General features: G+C 47.9%; 1 protein-coding gene and 1 long non-coding RNA gene across 3 annotated transcripts in view; both read left to right on the top strand.

The window, feature by feature from the left end:
- RNF216 (ring finger protein 216) overlaps positions 1–16,933 on the top strand; it is a 158,549-nt gene that overhangs the window by 105,658 nt on the left and 35,958 nt on the right. The gene's annotated exons all lie outside the window — the stretch shown is intronic.
- LOC129053682 (uncharacterized) lies at positions 3,886–15,314 on the top strand. The gene is made up of 2 exons (XR_008518454.1): positions 3,886–12,560; positions 13,039–15,314. It is a non-coding gene; the product is annotated as an uncharacterized LOC129053682 (long non-coding RNA).

The raw sequence follows: 16,933 nt of genomic DNA, 5'->3' as shown, positions 1-16,933 counted from the left end.
CTTTGGAAGGCTGAGGTGGGTGGATCACCTGAGGTCAGGAGTTCAAGACCAGCCTGACCAACATAGAGAAACCCCGTCTCTACTAAAAATACAAAATTAGCCAGGCATGGTGGTGCATGCCTGTAATCCCAGCTACTCAGGAGGCTGAGGCAGGAGAATCTCTTGAACCCAGGAGGCGGAGGTTTCAGTGAGCTGAGATCGCACCATTGCGTTCCAGCCTGGGCAACAAGAGCGAAACTCCATCTCAAAAAAAAAAAAAGAATTTGAATAGAGTTAGCGCTACAGGCTTCATGACCTTCCTCCTTTGTTTGTTTGTTTGTTTGTTTTGAGAGGGTCTTGCTCTGTCACCCAGGCTGGAGCGCAGTGATGCGATCATAGCTCACTGCAGCCCGACCTCCTGGGCTCAAGCAATCCCCCTGCCTCAGCCTCCTGAGTAGCTGGGACTATAAATGGGCACCACTACACCCAGCTAATTTTTTTAAATTTATTTTTTGTGGAGAGTGTCTTGCTTTGTTGTCCAGGCTTGTCTCAAACTCCTGGCCTCAAGTGATCTTCCTGCCTCAGCGTTCCAAAGTGCTGGGATTACAGGCATGAGCCACTACACCATGCCAAACTCACACCTCCTCTGTCCCCTGGGATATGGCCCAGGAAAGCCTGTCCCCTCTGGGGCCTCTAATTCTTGTCTGTGCAGAACCTAGCGTTTGTGCAGAGGGATAAGAATTGAATGAGGTGATGTCCGTGAAGTGCCCAGCATAGTAACTAGCATACAACAGACTGTTAGTAGTTGGTACCTTATTTGAGTGTTCCAGAATCACTACATTTTTCCCTGTCATTATTTAAAATAAAAAATTCAGGGCCGGGCGCGGTGGCTCACGCCTGTAATCCCTGCACTTTGGGAGGCCGAGGCGGGCGGATCACGAGGTCAGGAGATCGAGACCATCCTGGCTAACACGGTGAAACCCCGTCTCTACTAAAAAAAAAATACAAAATTAGCCGGGTGTGGTGGCGGGCACCTGTAGTCCCAGCTACTTGGGAGGCTGAGGCAGGAGAATGGCGCGAACCCGGGAGGCGGAGCTTGCAGTGAGCCGAGATCGCGCCACTGCACTCCAGCCTGGGCGACAGAGCAAGACTCCGTCTCAAAGGAAAAAAAAAAAAAAAAATTCACCTTTTAAATTGTGGGAGCTCTGCTGTAGTTACATATGAAGCTGGCTTTTCAGCAGTTGCCATTCTGTACCCATATTTGCTTTATATATATATAAAGACTGTATATATATATATACAGAGACTCTGTATCAAAACAAAACAAATGAAAAAAGTCAGCTGGGAATTCCTGGGGAGACTAGTCCAAAAAGAGGTGACACTCACTCATTTATAGTTGTGCAAAGCAGGGGGTCTTTAAAGCAAATGTGGCTCTGGGAGGCCGAGGGGGGCAGATCACCTGAGGTCAGGAGTTCGAGACCAGCCTGGCCAACATGGTGAAACCCCATCTCTACTAAAAATACAAAAATTAGCTGGGCGTGGTGGCGGGCACCTATAATCCCAGCTACTCGGGAGGCTGAGGCAGGAGAATCGTTTGAGCCCGGGAGGCGGAGGTTGCAGTGAGCCGAGATCACACCATTGCACTCCAGCCTGGGGGGACAAGGCAAGACTCCGTCGTAAAAAAAAAAAAAAGAAAAGAAAAATTGAAAATTAGCCGGGCATGGTGGTACACACCTGTAATCCCAGCCACTCGGAGGCTGAGGCGGGAGAATTACTTGAACCCAAGAGGCAGATGTTGCAGTGAGCAGAGATCATGCCAGTGCACACCAGCCTGGGCGATAGAGCAAGACTCTGTCTCAAAAAAAAATGAGAGAGAGAGATGGAGGTCTGTCTTTCTTAGGCTGGTCTCAGAACTCCTGGGTTCAGGTGATCCTCCTGCCTCAGCCTCCCAAAGTGCTGGAATTACAGGTGCACACCACTGCACCCAGCTAATTTTTTTATTTTTTGTAGAGGCAAGGTCGTGCTGTGTTGCTCAGGCTTAATATTTTTATTTGCTGTGATGACATGGGGTGTTTTATTCTCTAGATCTAGCCAAATAGAGAAATTCCTTGCAGACCCTCATTCTGGGCTGTGGGCTTGGCCTCCTGCACTTGATTCTGCAACTTGCTGTCTTCCCTGCATACTGCCCCACGTGACAGGTCAGCTTTGCTGTTCTTCACATCACCCCCAGTTGGAACCTGCAGTGGCTTCTAGAGCCTTTGTCACTCTTGTTAGTCTGGCCCCTTCTTTTCTTGCAAACCAGGCCAGTCCCCCACCTGCCTGCCTGTTCTTGCAGATGCTTTCGCCCACAAAGCCATCTCCAGCCCACTCCATTCTGTCGAGCCTGTTCTTGAACAGCAGCTCCACTGACAGGCCATGCTAATTACCGTAAGCAGGCAGAGTAGATAGGTGGGCGGGCAGAGGCCATGCCGTACACCTTGTGGCTTCATAGAAGAATCTCAGTAACCACTGACTTCCCCCGCTTGGGGTGGTGCTGGTGACCAGTGCAGTACTGCCCGCAGGTGGGGCATTTGGTGTTGTAGAGGACACATTGGTTTCTGGAGGTCCAGAGAGTGGTAGGAATGCCCACACCGTGCACATATGCCCCCCTCCCACCCTGAGTCGATGGAGAGATGGATACACCCTGCCCCTGCCCCGTGTCTCTTGTTAAGACACAATACGTCTATAAACCGCAGATCCTGAGCTGTAGCCAGGACATCTCAGTACTTTTTTTGTACATTTTCCAATTTCAAGACATTCCCCTTGGTCAAATGATAGAATCCAGTAGGGCTCCTCAGCATTATCCTGGGAGTGTGCTGTCTGTGTCCCTGTGTCCTAGAGAGCCCCGGCTCCTCGCCTCCCAGTGCTCTACAGCATCCTATCTCGAGTCCTCCCTCACATCCATCCTCTACCCTGCGCTGCTCACCAAGAAGACCACAGCAGCCTCCTCACTGGCCTTCTCTCTTCCAGACTCATGCTCCATACCAGCACCAGTGTGCTTATGTGATCACAAAAGTATTTATGTGATGAGTATTTATTGTCGGGTACCAGCAAGACAATGTATGTAAGTGGATAAAAATGTAATTCAACGTGTGTTTTATGAATTCTGGAAACCTCTTTTTATTCCCAGAACATCAATTCAAAGTCCAACTCCTGTTGAAATTCATCAATGGGTTAAACTCCAAATTGTCTTGATGCTACAAGCACTGCATCGTGTGTGTGTGTAGTTTCATTCTAAAGTCTGGTTGCTTCACTTCTTGTTATTAAATTTAACAAACATAACTCTCCAACTTGGCGTTTTTGTAGAGTGGGATCCTTTTATATAAACATTAGTAAAGACCAAAGTAACTGATATAACTACAAGATTATCATTCCCCAAAGTAAACATATATTTAGGGGCAGCTGCTTCCAGGAAGCCATGTGCTCTTCTGGATGGAAAATAAATCGGTGGCATTCTTGGTTTTCTGGGACTTAGTCCCAGTCTCTACAGCCTGCTTTCCATCTGTCCCCCAGAATCAGGACTTAACGTCTCCAACATGTATGGAGAAGATCAGAGGGCACAGCGTGTGCACAAAGGGGTGGGAACTTCTCTGATCCACTGCCATCTACTCCTTGATAGTCATCAGTGGCCACTGTCTTGGTCAGCTCAGCTGCCATAGCAAAATACCAGACTAGGGGCTTATATATGCCGTCAGTTTTCCTACAGTTTTGGAGCTAGAAATCTGAAATGAAGTCAGCAGGTTTCGTTTCTTGTGAGGCCCCTCTCCTCTGGTGTCTCTCTCTGTCCTTTTTTTTTTTTTTTTTTTTTTTTTGAGACGGAGTTTTGGTCTCGTTGCCCAGGCTAGAGTGCAGTGGCGCGATCTCGGCTCACTGCAACCTCCGCCTTCCAGTTTGAAGAGATTCTCCTGCCTCAGCCTTCCAAGTAGCTGGGATTACAGGTGCCCGCCACCGCGCCCAGCTAATTTTTTTGTATTTTTAGTAGAGACGGGATTTCACCATGTTGGTCAGGCTGGTCTCGAGCTGCTGACCTCGTGATCCACCCACCTCGGCCTCCCAAAGTACTGGGATTACAGGCATGAGCCACCATGCCCGGCTCTCTCTGTCCTTCTTATAAGGCTATCAGTTAGATTGGAATAGCACTCACCCTATCAGCCTCATTTAATATCATCACCTCTTTAAAGGCCCTGTCTCCAAATACAGTCATTGTCCAAGGTGTCAGAGTTGAGGGCTTCACATATGCATTTGAGGGAGACACAGTTCAGTTCATAACAGCCACAGATAAATGATGTGTCTTTTTAGCACGTGTGATTCAGTTGGGAAAACAATAGAAAGCAGGAACAGTTACCACTGAGCTTAGAGATGAGCCAAAGGCAAGTCTATTCAAGCATGAGCAGCTGGGTCCGTCCCCTCTGTGTTCAGCAGGATTTCCAGCCTTCACATGGGCACATGGAGCAGTTGCTGAGCCTAACTAGAGCACAGCTTAGGGAGCCTGGCAAAAGGCATATTGCCTCTGGTGAGGTTTTATCCTGTTGTCCATCTGTGTTATTTAGAGCAGTTTCTATAAAGAAAAAAGAATAAAAATGATATTGGCAACACCAGAGCAGGCCGCCACTCCTGCAGCTCTCCCGGAACCAAGTAGTTCACAGAAAACACTCTAGGCCTCCTAGGGAAGGGAGAGGCATGGTGGTTCGTCTGGGGCAGACCTTGAGTCCTGCCTTCCTGGGGTGGACCCTCACCCCCGAAAAAGGCTACAGAAGGCTTCCTTATATGGCCACCACTACAAGTTCCTCCCGGGTAGGCCACATAACTGGAACTGAGAATTTGGGCTATGGATTAAGGCTGAAAACACAACTCAAAAAAGATGAGGGGGAAGTCACATTTCAACATACTGTGTTACAAGACCCAGTTACACCACCTTAGTTGTACTTTTGCTTCCAAAGGGTTGTCGGACATGAAGAAACTAATGAACCAGTAGGGGTGGAGATTAAGCATGCTTTGGGGTCAGGATGGTGAGGGGCATACCATTAATTTCTTGCTCATAAACATTTCTGTGAAATGACGGAATCTCCTAAGGTTTGTTTCATACATGATTAACTGTACCAAAAATTTAAATCCAAGAATAAGCAAAAAAAGGAAATAAAAGACTTTTTTTACCCAACCACCAGTTCAGCACTCTCCTCTGGTTCTGGGTGTCTCCTTTTGGCAGCCCCTCCATGCACATCGGAGGAGCCCACTTCCACATGGCTGGGTCCTCTGCAGTCGGGCAGCAGCACTGTGGTCAGGCGTGTGTCATCTCAGAGGAGCAGTACATGTGCACCATCCTGAAAGTCTCACATCCAGGTTGTTTATGAAAGTGATTTCCAGGCCAGGCACGGTAGCTCACGCCTGTAATCCCAGTGCTTTGGGAAGCCGAGGCGGGTGCCTCACTTGAGGTCAGGAGTTCGAGACCAGCCTGGCCAACATGGTGAAACCCCATCTCTACTAAAAATAAATAAATAAATAAATAGCTGGGCATGGTGGTGCGTGCTTGTAATCCCAGCTAATTGGGAGGCTGAGACAGGAGAATCACTCAAACTTCGGAGGCAGAGGTTGCAGTGAGCCAAGATCGCACCACTGCACTCCAGCATGGGTGGCAGAGCGAGACTCTATCTCAAAAAAAAAAAAAAAAAAAAAGAAGGATTTCCAAACGCACCATCCACAATCTCACTTACTTTCTTTTTTTTTGAGATGGAGTCTTGCCCAGGCTGGAGTGCAGTGGTGCGATCTCAGCTCGCTGTAATCTCCGGCTCCCAGATTCTAGCAATTCTCCTGCCTCAGCCTCCCGAGTAGCTGGGATCACAAGTGCACACCACCATGTCGGACTAATTTTTGTATTTTTAGTAGATGGGGTTTTGCCATGTTGGCCAGGCTGGTCTCAAAACTCCTGACCTCAAGTGATCTGCCCACCTTGGCCTCCCAAAGTGCTGGGATTACAGGCGTGAACCACTGCACCTGGCCAACAGTCTCAGTTTCAACAGTGATATCTGGCAGATTTGATACAAAGTTTAGGTCTTGATTTAGAAGCATGAACAGACCCCTCACCTCACTCTCTAGCATCTTTTGGTCTCTTACTGCTAAATCTGTCAATAATCTTTCACTTGAGGCAAGATGGAGTGATGATTTCATAAGCATTGAGTAAACTCTGCCAGTCTTTTCAGCCACACTGAAAAGAATGTATAATGAGTGTGTCAGCCTCCCTGTGATTGCCAGTGGCAAAGATTGGTCTTCTAAAGATCTCATCATTTCTTTTCTAAATAGAGGTATCAGAGGATCAGCAAAACCAAGACCTGGATCAAAAGAGGTCAGAGGTTCTCAACTTTACTATGTGTCGGAATCAGTTAGAGATCTTGTCAGATGCAACTCTGCTTAGTAGGTATAGCTGGAGCCCAACCACCCATACTCCTCTCAGGCTGGCAGGTGCAGACAGTCCTGCCCATCCTGCATAGCACGGGACTGGGTGGGATAGTTTCCCCCAAGGGGGCCATCTGTAGCCACCTGCCTGCGTTGAAATACTCTCTAGTGCTCTTTATAATATTAGGTCCACAGAAATAAAAATCACTTACGCTCCTGCACATATTCCTGGGGGAGATGACTAGATTTCGGCTGGATAAGAGCCCTGTGGGGATGAGTGAAGGTGTGAGAGTAGTCGCATCTAGAGGCATCAGGTGGATAGTTTGCTAACAAGATAGTGTTTCACTATTTCCCATAGTAAAGATATGGGGAAGATAGACCGTGACTAGAACACCCAAATCTTGTGAACAAGGAGAATGAAGGGCATGAAGCCCTGGAAGGGCAACAGCAGGCCCCGGCTACTTCCTAACAGCGTTCTTCCTCAGGACTGGGATCTCTGGCCCTGCGTCTGAGCCCTCCACTCTGGGTGTCTCCCACCTATATTTTTTATCATTCTTCTGTGTCGAGTTGACCCTTTTTTCCTCCCTCCGTTGACCCTCATCCTCAGTTCATATCTCCTGTCCCCAAGAGAGGCTTCCCTTTTTGTCACATTTCACTAGCAAGGAGGGAAAGATTAAAAGTCTGCTTTGCGGCCTGGCACGGTGGCTCAAACCTGTAATCCCAGCACTTTGGGAGGCCGAGGCGGGCGGATCACAAGGTCAGGAAATCGAAACCATCCTGGCTAACATGGTGAAACCCCGTCTCTACTAAAAATACAAAAAATTAGCCGGGCGTGGTGGCGGGCGCCTGTAGTCCCAGCTACTCGGGAGGCTGAGGCAGGAGAATGGCGGGAACCTGGGAGGCGGAGCTTGCAGTGAGCCGAGATCGCGCCACTGCACTCCAGCCTGGGCCAACAGAGCGAGACTCGATCTCAAAAAAAAAGTCCGCTTTGCTATTTACTCTGAGAAGGGATTTGATTTTTATGAGAATGTGAAAAACTACCAGGGGCAGCCGCTTTTCTATGCCTGCCATATAAACAGTACTTTGCAAGATGTCCTGTCTGATATCCACAAAGGGGTATTGTCAACCCCAAGTTCAGACAGCTTTGTATTCTTCTGTCCCTGGATACATGAATTACTGCCATCTTTACACAGCGCCCTAAAATACCAATGTGAAGTTACCTGCTCAACTTGAAGCTGAGCTGTACCCTGGAACCAGCACTTCTGCTGAATGACTCAGGATGAAGCCTCCACTTCCTCCTTCCCACCCTGTGCCCAGACCCCAGTGGCTCCTTTCCCCCATCTGGTCCAGTCACTTTAAGTCCAGCTGTTGTCAGCCTGGGCATGAGGAGTGTCAAGATGGCCTTCGTCCTACCTGGAAGGAGGCTTCCTGGAATCTGCAGCCTCTCTTCCAGGGCATGCTGACAGTGGAGTTCCAGCAGGCAGGAGCTGGTTTTGCTGGCTGTTCCTGCCAGGCCACGATTCCCAGCAAAACCGTGGGAAGCCCAGGGGTAGCCCAAGCAGTGAGCAAAGACAAGGTCAGCCTGGCTTGTTTCTGCCCAAGTGATAACAGTGTTTCTATTTGACAGTTTGAAATGATTAGATCTGCTTCCTACGCATGGCCCTGCTCCTGCAGGATGGAGAAGGCTGGGGGGTTCCCCTGGTTCCCGGGCATTGTTCCTTATCAGCAGAGTCACCTCCAGGGTAACTAGAGATGGGGCTGGTTTTCAGTTCCTGGCAGTGATCCTTGGGACTTCGTATTGTGAGAATGAGCCTTTTGATGCCTTTTTAAATAAACTTTAATTCTGAATGAATTCTAAATTAATGACTTTTAAACTTTTTTGCTTGTGACCTATAGTAAGAAATATAAATTACCATAAGCCTCATCCAAACATAAATAAATATAGGTGTAACAGAAACAGTTTTATAAAACAAATACTTGACACATGGAATGTGCCCTAGTATTTTTGTTTTAACTTTCTTTAAATCCACTAGTCATAATCTACTGAAATGACTTTACAACCCACCAAAGGGCCACAGTTTAAAGTTTAAAAGTCATGGCTGGCCAGGCACAGTGCCTCACAACTGTAATCCCAGCATACGGGAGGCCGAGGCGGGTGCATCCTTTGAGCCCAGGAGTTTGAGACCAGGCTGGGCAACATAGCAAGACTTGGTCTGTACAAAAAATTAGCCAGGTATGGTGGCATGTGCCTGTGGTCACAGCTCCTCTGGGCGCTGAGGTGGCAGGATCACTTCAGCCCAGGCTTGAGCCCATTGAGCTATGATGGCACCACTGACTGCACCCCAGCCTGGGTGACAGAATGAGACCCTGTCTCAAAAAAAAAAAAAAAAGTCATTGCATAGTAACTTCGGTTCCACAACCTGTATTGTATGGAGCATCTACGGGGAGCAAATCCTTTGGAAGGGGCTTAGTCACAGCCTCCCCTCCTGCCCTTTCCAAGCTGTGAGAAGCTCGGCAGGAAGGTGGGAGAGGCCCCACCTTCAGAGGCGCAGCTCAGAGGGCTTGAGAGCTCCCCGTGAAAGGGATCCCTGCAGGTGGCGTTCTTTGGGAATCAACCTCATGCACAGCCATTGCAGAGGCTCTTCTTCAGCATCTGTTTACTCTGGGCTCAGGCCCCAGGCAGCCTGCAAACCCAACCCTCCTCTCCACTTTACAGCTCTGCCCACCGTGCTCCTCCCTGTTCCTGGTGCCTGGAATTCTTTCCCCCAGATAGCACCAGACTCGCTCCCTCGCCTTTCTGAAGTCTTCACTTACATGTACCTTCGCAGAGAGGCCTTCCCTGACCACCAGTTTATAATTGTGAACTATTTCCCCCTTTCCACCCCAGTGCATTCTTCCTTTAGTTTTGTCTTCTCAGCACTTACAGTCATGTCTTAACTGTGTATTACACTTAACGTGTGTCCCCACTGCAGAGCCGGACCTAGTCCTTAGTAGGAACTCACATATTGGTCTTGGAATTTTTTTTTTTCTTTTGAGACGGAGTCTCACTCTGTCGCCCAGGCTGGAGTGCAGTGGCGTGATCTCCACTCACTGCAAGCTCTGCCTCCTGGGTTCATGCCATTATCCTGCCTCAGCCTCCTGAGTAGCTGGGACTACAGGCGCCCGCCACCACGTCCAGCTAATTTTTTTGTATTTTTAGTAGAAACGGGGTTTCACCGTGTTAGCCAGGATCGTCTCGATCTCCTGACCTCGGGATCCGCCTGTCTCTGCCTCCCAAAGTGCTGGGATTACAGACGTGAGCTACCGCGCCCGGCCTTGGTCTTGGAATTTTTATATAGATGTCCACATGCTGCCATTGCCTAGGCGTTGCTGTTATAATCTCGGTGATTCTGTTAAACAGCCATTCGAGAGAAACACTCGTCTGTATTTGAATAACTAAGGGAATTGGTAGTTTTGTTTGTAGTTACTATGATAAAGATAAAATTAAACTTTGATTTATTCCAGAAAGACTTTACCATCCCACTCTGTCCTCGAAGCCGTGGTCCCCATAGTATAGTAAAAAGCCGGCAGCTATGTGTGGTCTCTCCCAGAGCAATCAAGCTGATGTCTCGGTGCCTTGTAACTTTCCATCCCTAGGGGGCAGCATTAGCACAGAAACCACATATAAAGCTTCTATTCCAATTTGTCACCTAATCCTGCTGGCTCAGGGAAAGAACTTTTCTAATCCACAGAAATAACACTTCAAGATTTCTTTTTTCAAAGCCTGGTTCTGTACATAGAAATGGTAGGTGAAGTGTGTATGAAAACAAAAAATATTTAAGAACAACATGAAATCTTGCCCAAAGAAGCCCTTTCCTCAGGACTATGGGGTGAGGTGGGGGAGGCTTTGTAATGGTTCCCAGAGCTCTCACTTGGCCACTCCCAGATTTGAATTTCTGCATTGGGAAATGTAAAGGTTCTCCTTCCTTTGAGAGATGATTTACTGTACTTTGAGGATAGAGAGGAATCCCCTGCATGGTGAGCTTGGCTTCTTAGATGTGACATAATCAGATCATTACAAGACACTGTTAGAATTCATGTGAGAATTTTTTGTGTCCTGGCTGGGTGCGGTGGCTCGTGCCTGTAATCCCAGCACTCTGGGAGGCCGAGGCGGGCAGATCACGTGAGGTCAGGAGTTCAAGACCAGCCTGGCCAACGTGGTGAAACCCCGTCTCTACTAAAAAATACAAAAATCAGCCAGGCGTGGTGGCGGGCGCCTGTAATCCCAGCTCCTTGGGAGGCTGTGGCAGGAAGAATTGCTTGAACCTGGGAGGCAGAGGTTTCAGTGAGCCAAGATTGTGCCATTGCACTCCAGCCTGGGCAACAAGAGCAAAACTTCGTCTCAAAAAAAAAAATAGAATTTTGTTTGTCCTTTAAGAACTGGACCCAGGCAGTTTGGGTTATCTTGTTTCTGGGAGTGCAGAGGAGAATGCTGGCCAGTGGGGGAAGCGTGCAGCCTACCCTTGGGCGGCAACTGGCCTTCCACAGCCCCTGGGGGTATTGGGGAGAGCCAGGCTGGGACACAGGCAGAATGCGCATTTCCAGTCCTGACCCCTCTAAACCAGAAGTTCTCTTGGGCACACATTTTCAGGGTCTACTGTTTGTGAGCTCCTTTTATCCTGATTGAAGAGAGATCAACTTCCATGTCTTGAAACTATAGGAGAAAATCAACAAAGAACATCCTAATTGAAATATATGCAGTACTTTCTCACACCATCTGCAAGCATCTGGTCATTAGCCGCTTGGTAATAACTGCTGTTTGTAGTTTAACTCATTAAATTGGGGAAAGACATTAGGGAGCAAAGAAAGGAACGACAATAACTCATCCTTAAGGCTCAAGCTGTAATGAATTAACCTGAAAGGGTCGTATATATTAATAATTTCATTTTCTCATAAAGTATTTGGCATAATTATGAATAAGACCCAATAGGGAGGAAATAATGTTCTTTCAGGGAGGAGATAGATATGCTTTTTTTGCGCATGGAAAGTACGAAAAACATTTATAACTCTGCTTGGAGAGGATGTGCTTTGTCTTGCCAGCCTCTACCTCAGACATTCAGCACCTTGTGCCGCTCAAATCTAGTGCTAGGCTCTAGAAATCCAAAGATACCTGAGACGTACGGTGGTTGATTACGAGCCCCTCCAGGTCAGGAATTCTCCAGGTTTCATCTCCATCACATCTCCATGTGGCACAGAATAGGCACTCAAGTGAACTTTTTTTTTGTTTTGGGGTTTTTTTGCTTTGTTTTGTTTTTTTGAGACGGACTCCCTCTCTGTCGCCCAGGCTGGAGTACAGTGGCAGGATCTCGGCTCATTGCACCCTCTGCCTTCTGGGTTCAAGCAATTCTTCTGTCTCAGCCTCCTCAGTAGCTGGGACTGCAGGCGTGAGCCACCATACCCGGCTAATTTTTGTATTTTTAGTAGAGACGGGGTTCACTGTGTTGGCCAGGCTGGTCTCTAACCCCTGACCTCGTGACCTGCCCACCTCAGCCTTCCAAAGTGCTGGGATTACAGGCATGAACCACCATGCCCGGCCTCAAGTGAACTTTTTTTTTATTTTTTATTTTTTTTCTGAGGTGGAGTCTCGCTCTGTCGCCCAGGCTGGAGTGCAGTGGTGCGATCTCGGCTCACTGCAAGCTCCGCCTCCCAGGTTCATGCCATTCTCCTGCCTCAGCTTCCCGAGTAGCTGGGACTACAGGCGAACACCACCACACCTGGCTAATTTGTTTTTGTGTTTTTAGTAGAGACGGGGTTTCACCATGTTAGCCAGGATGGTCTCGATCTCCTGACCTCACGATCCGCCTGCCTCGGCCTCCCAAAGTGCTGGGATTACAGGCGTAAGCCACCACGCCTGGCCAAGTGAACTTTTTTTTTAATGGATGAATTGAGCCCTCCATGCGAAGCCTGTCCGTAGTGACCAGCAGGACATCATCTTTCCCACAAGGAGCACCTGGCATTTGGAAGAGATGTGACATAATCAGATAATTACAAGACGCCACTAAAAGTGCAGTAACAACGCATAAGCCAAGTGCTCTGGGAGCCCAGTGAGCAAGTGCCAGCTCTTCCCGGGTCATTTGGGTTTCCCAAGGCACTGGTATTTGAAAGGAGAACGGGTGAGTAGGTGTTGCCAGAGGAGAAGAGACATTCTTCAGCAAAATGTTGTGCCATTGAGGGCATAGGGGGTGTGGGTGCTGGATTCTCTGAGCGCTCTGTCCTGCCCCAGCTCTGTCTACTGTCCTGCTTGCGTTCCCTCTACCTGGAACGCTTCTCTACCAGATAGCCTTCAGGCTCAAGCAGAAGTGCCAGCTCTACACAAGCCTTCCCTGACAAACCAGTGTCAGATGGCACCCTCCCTGTTCACACTGCCTGCCCCCTACCTGGTTTTAGTTTCCTCTGAGGTACTCACCATCTTCCTCAGAGTATACAGTTATCTGTTTGTGAGTAGACTCTAAGAGGACAGGGGCTTCGTTTTATACCGATCCCTCTCTCTGGCACTAATGGAAGGCTCTCAGCAACACTGATGGAAGGCTCTCAGTGGCACTGGTGGAAGGGGCAAGGGTGGGAACATGAGAGTGTCTTCATTCCTTTCAGTACAGAAACTGTCTCTGTTACCTGCATTGCTCTGAACAAAACTGACCCAGAGCAGTTTCAATGATGGTGATAATCTCAAGCAATGCCATTACCAAATCTTAATGCCATGATCCTGGCCACCTTTGAGGAGGTAAGTGGCAAGTATTTACCAGTAAGCGTCCAGGGGCTGGTTGAGGGAGTGACTATGGAACACTTTCATGGAGCCTATCTCTGTTTAGGCAGTAATGGAAATCTAAAAATGGACTTCCTTTTGCTGTGCTGCCAGACATGCAACTGGCCAAAGGTGGCAGGAACAGCTACTTCCTCACACATGTCCAGTCTGAGATCACCCTGTGATTAGCAGGTTCCTATCATTACCAGTAAGAAAGGGTATCCTGAGGTCTGATTCCATCCCATCCTGCCTCTTACTGAGCCATTCACAGCTCTCCAGGAAGCAGGCATCCTGCACAGCTGCAGCTGCACGGCCATGCCTTTGATGCCCTGATGCTCACACCCAGATTTGCTGATTGTTCCTCTGTGGTCTCCTCACACAAGATGCCATTGTAACCTCGGCTTGTCTCATAGCCACGTGCCCTTGGGTTCTCCAGTAAACAGTGACCTGTTCTTGCTAGCAGACACCATGTGGGCACACAGTGGGACTAGAGTAGAAAGAGCAAGTGGATTTGGGATCAGACAGACACATGTCTAAAGCTCTGTGACCTCGACCAAATTAATTGGACCCTCTGAGCCTTCTTTTTCTCTTATCTTTTTTGTTTTTGTTTTTGTTTGAACAGAGTCTCATTGTGTCGCCCAGGCTGGAGTACAGTGGCACAATCTCAGCTCACTGCAACCTCTGCCTCCCAGGTTCGAACGATTCTCGTGCCTCAGCCTCCCAAGTAGCTGGGATTGTAGACATGCACCACCACGCCTGGCTAATTTTTGTATTTTTTGTAGAGATGGGATGTCACCATGTTGGCCAGGCTGGTCTCAAACTCCTGACCTTAAGTGATCCACCCTACTTGGCCTCCCAAAGTGCTTGGATTACAAGAGTGAACCACCACACCCGGCCGTATTTACTTTTTTTAAAATGGGAATAATTCTCCAGTACTTCCCTGTAGAGTTGCTGTGAAGATTGAGATGTGTATGCAAAGCACCCTTTGTGAAGATGTATAAGTTTTCAGTCCTAGCAGGTCTCATTTCTTTAACAAAAAACCTAAGCCTACAAGCTGGGCATGGTGGCGCACACCTGTAAGTTCAGGCTACTGAGGAGACTGCCATGAGCTATGCTGGTGCCACTGACTGGGCAATAGAGTGAGACCCCACCCCTTTGAAAAACAACCTGCAGGGGCCGGGCGCAGTGGTTCATGCCTGTAATCCCAGCACTTTGGGAGGCCGAGGTGGGCATATCACTTGAGGCCAGGAATTCAAGACCAGCCTAGCCAATGTGGCGAAACCCTGTCTTTACTAAAAATACAAAAAGTAGCTGGGCATGGTGGTGCATACCTGTAATTCCAGCTACTTGGGAGACTGAGGCATGAGAATCTTGAATCCTGGAGGCGGAGGTTGCAGTGAGTCGGAATTACGCCACTTTACTCCAGCCTGGGTGACAAAGCGAGACGCTGTCTCAAAAACAAAACAAAAAAAAACCTAAGACTTCAGGAACATTGAGCTAGTACTGTGAAAAGCAGGAGTTTTAGACCTTTGTTAAAGATGTTCCCCAGGCCAGGCATGGTGGCTCACATCTGTAATCCCAGCACTTTGGGAGGCTGAGGCTTGCAGATTGCTTGACTCCAGGAGTTTGAAACCATCCTGGGCAACATGGCAAGACCCCATCTCTACAAAAAATTAGCCAGGCATGGTGGTGCACACCTGTGGTCCCAGCTACTTGGGAGGCTGAGGTAGGAGGATCACTTGAGCCAGGGAGGTCGCGACTGCAGTGAGCCAAGATTGTGCCACTGCTCTCCAGCCTGGGTGACACAGTGAGACCCTGTCTCAATCAATCAGTAAAACAGGGCTCCACACCTGTAATTCCAGCACTTTGGGAGGCCGAGGTGGGTGGATCACGAGGTCAAGAGATGGAGACCATCCTGGCCAACATGGTGAAACCCCGTCTCTACTAAAAATAGAAAAATTAGCCAGGTGTGGTGGCAGGTGCCTGTATTCCCAGCTGCTCGAGAGGCTGAGGTGGGAGAATCACTTGAACCCAAGAGGCAGAGCTTACAGTGAGCCGAGATTGCGCCACTGCACTCTAGCCTGGCAACAAAGCGAGACTCCATCTCAAAAAAAAAAAAAAAGAATTTAAAACGGGGCCGGGTTCTGTGGCTCACATTTATAATCCCAACAGTTTGGGAGGCCTTGGTGGGCAGATCGCTTGAGCCCAAAAATTTGAGACCACCCTGGGAAACATAGCAATACCTGTCTGTACAAATAAAATAACAAAATTTAGCTGTGGTGCACGTGTTCGTAGTCCCGGCTGCTCAGAAGGTAGAGGCGGGAGAATTGCTTGCACCCAGAAGGTCAAGGTTATAGTGAGCTATAATGGCACCACTGCACTCCAGCCTGGGCAACAGAGCAAGACCTTGTCTAAAAAAAAAAAAAAAAAAAAAAAAAAATTAATTAATGTAATTAAAATATTAAGAATAATAGTAATAAAGTCCCTTTCTGAAGCCATATCAGAAAATGTGGTTCTCTTATTCTTAACAAAAAAAAATACAGGTGTGCTGCTATTGCTCCATCACAGGTCAGCCTTACCTGCCCCTGCCAGGCTTGGTGTTGGCACACCTTGTTTCAGGAAGTAAGCTGTGCCCTTATTTATGGAGGACTGTTGAGGAAATCTAAGCAAGAATCAAATCCAGACTCTGAGCCTGTTCCCCTAGAAGTTATTTACTTGGCCTTAGTTTAGAAAGGGGGTGCTGCAAGGTCCTACAACCCCAGCAAACCATCCCTTTAACAGTAGCAGCCAGAGGAATCTTTTGAAATGTCAACCAGATGATTGCATTTCCCACCTGGTCAGCCTGGCTTTCCAAACTCCTCCCTATAGCCTCAGTCCTACTCAGTGACCGTGGTCCATTCTCCACTCTCCCCCACTGGGCTCCAGCCATACTGACTTTCTCAGCATGAGACAGACCCTCTCCTGCCCTGAAGCCTTCACCCTTGCTCTTCCCTCTGTACCTATACCTGGCTGACTCCTTTAGGACTCAGCTTAAATGTCGCATCCTCTGACGGGCTCTCCTGGCCCCTAGTCTCAGTTAATATCTGTGTTTTTCAGTAAAACATAAGCGTCATGAAGATAGAAACTGAGCCTAACTTGTTTATTGCTGTATCTCCAGTGTCTCATACAAATGACAGAAATTCAGCAAATATTGGAAGAGCACGTAAGTGAGTGAATAAGTAAGCTGGTCTGGCACTAAACTCACCTCTGCCTCCCACCCTCACTCAGATCTTATTCTGCACCACTTGATCTAAGTTCATGTTTCCACCAATCTCGCTAGTGTCCCACATCAGAAACCTAGAAGTCTTTATAGGCTTCTCTCTCACCCTCATCTCTTTCATAGACTCTTCCAGTTGCTTCTCAACCATCTTTCTGTCTTTGATCTCAAGCTCACTAATTAATGGAAGTATTCTGAAACATAACTCCGACACGTTGCTGCACTCTCCAGGCCTCCTCCATGGCCCTTCAGTGTTGAGAGCGGCAGATGTACGATTTTATTGCTCACCGTATCAGAAAAATTGTGCAGAGGACACCCCCAGCGTATGTGTTTATTTGTACATTACATGTGTGCTACTGTTATAACACTGCAAAACATACACAGATACAGAAAATTTAAAAGGGTGTAATGAAATAAATCATACTTTAAAATATACTGCTTTATTCAAGTCAGTTAAAAAAAAAATTTTTTTTTTTTTTTTTTTTTTT

This window comes from Pongo abelii, chromosome 6 (genome assembly GCF_028885655.2).
Source record: "Pongo abelii isolate AG06213 chromosome 6, NHGRI_mPonAbe1-v2.0_pri, whole genome shotgun sequence".
Lineage (NCBI taxonomy): Eukaryota > Metazoa > Chordata > Mammalia > Primates > Hominidae > Pongo > Pongo abelii.
Note: the sequence above shows the minus strand (reverse complement) of the source record. Positions and strands in the feature narration are given on the sequence as shown.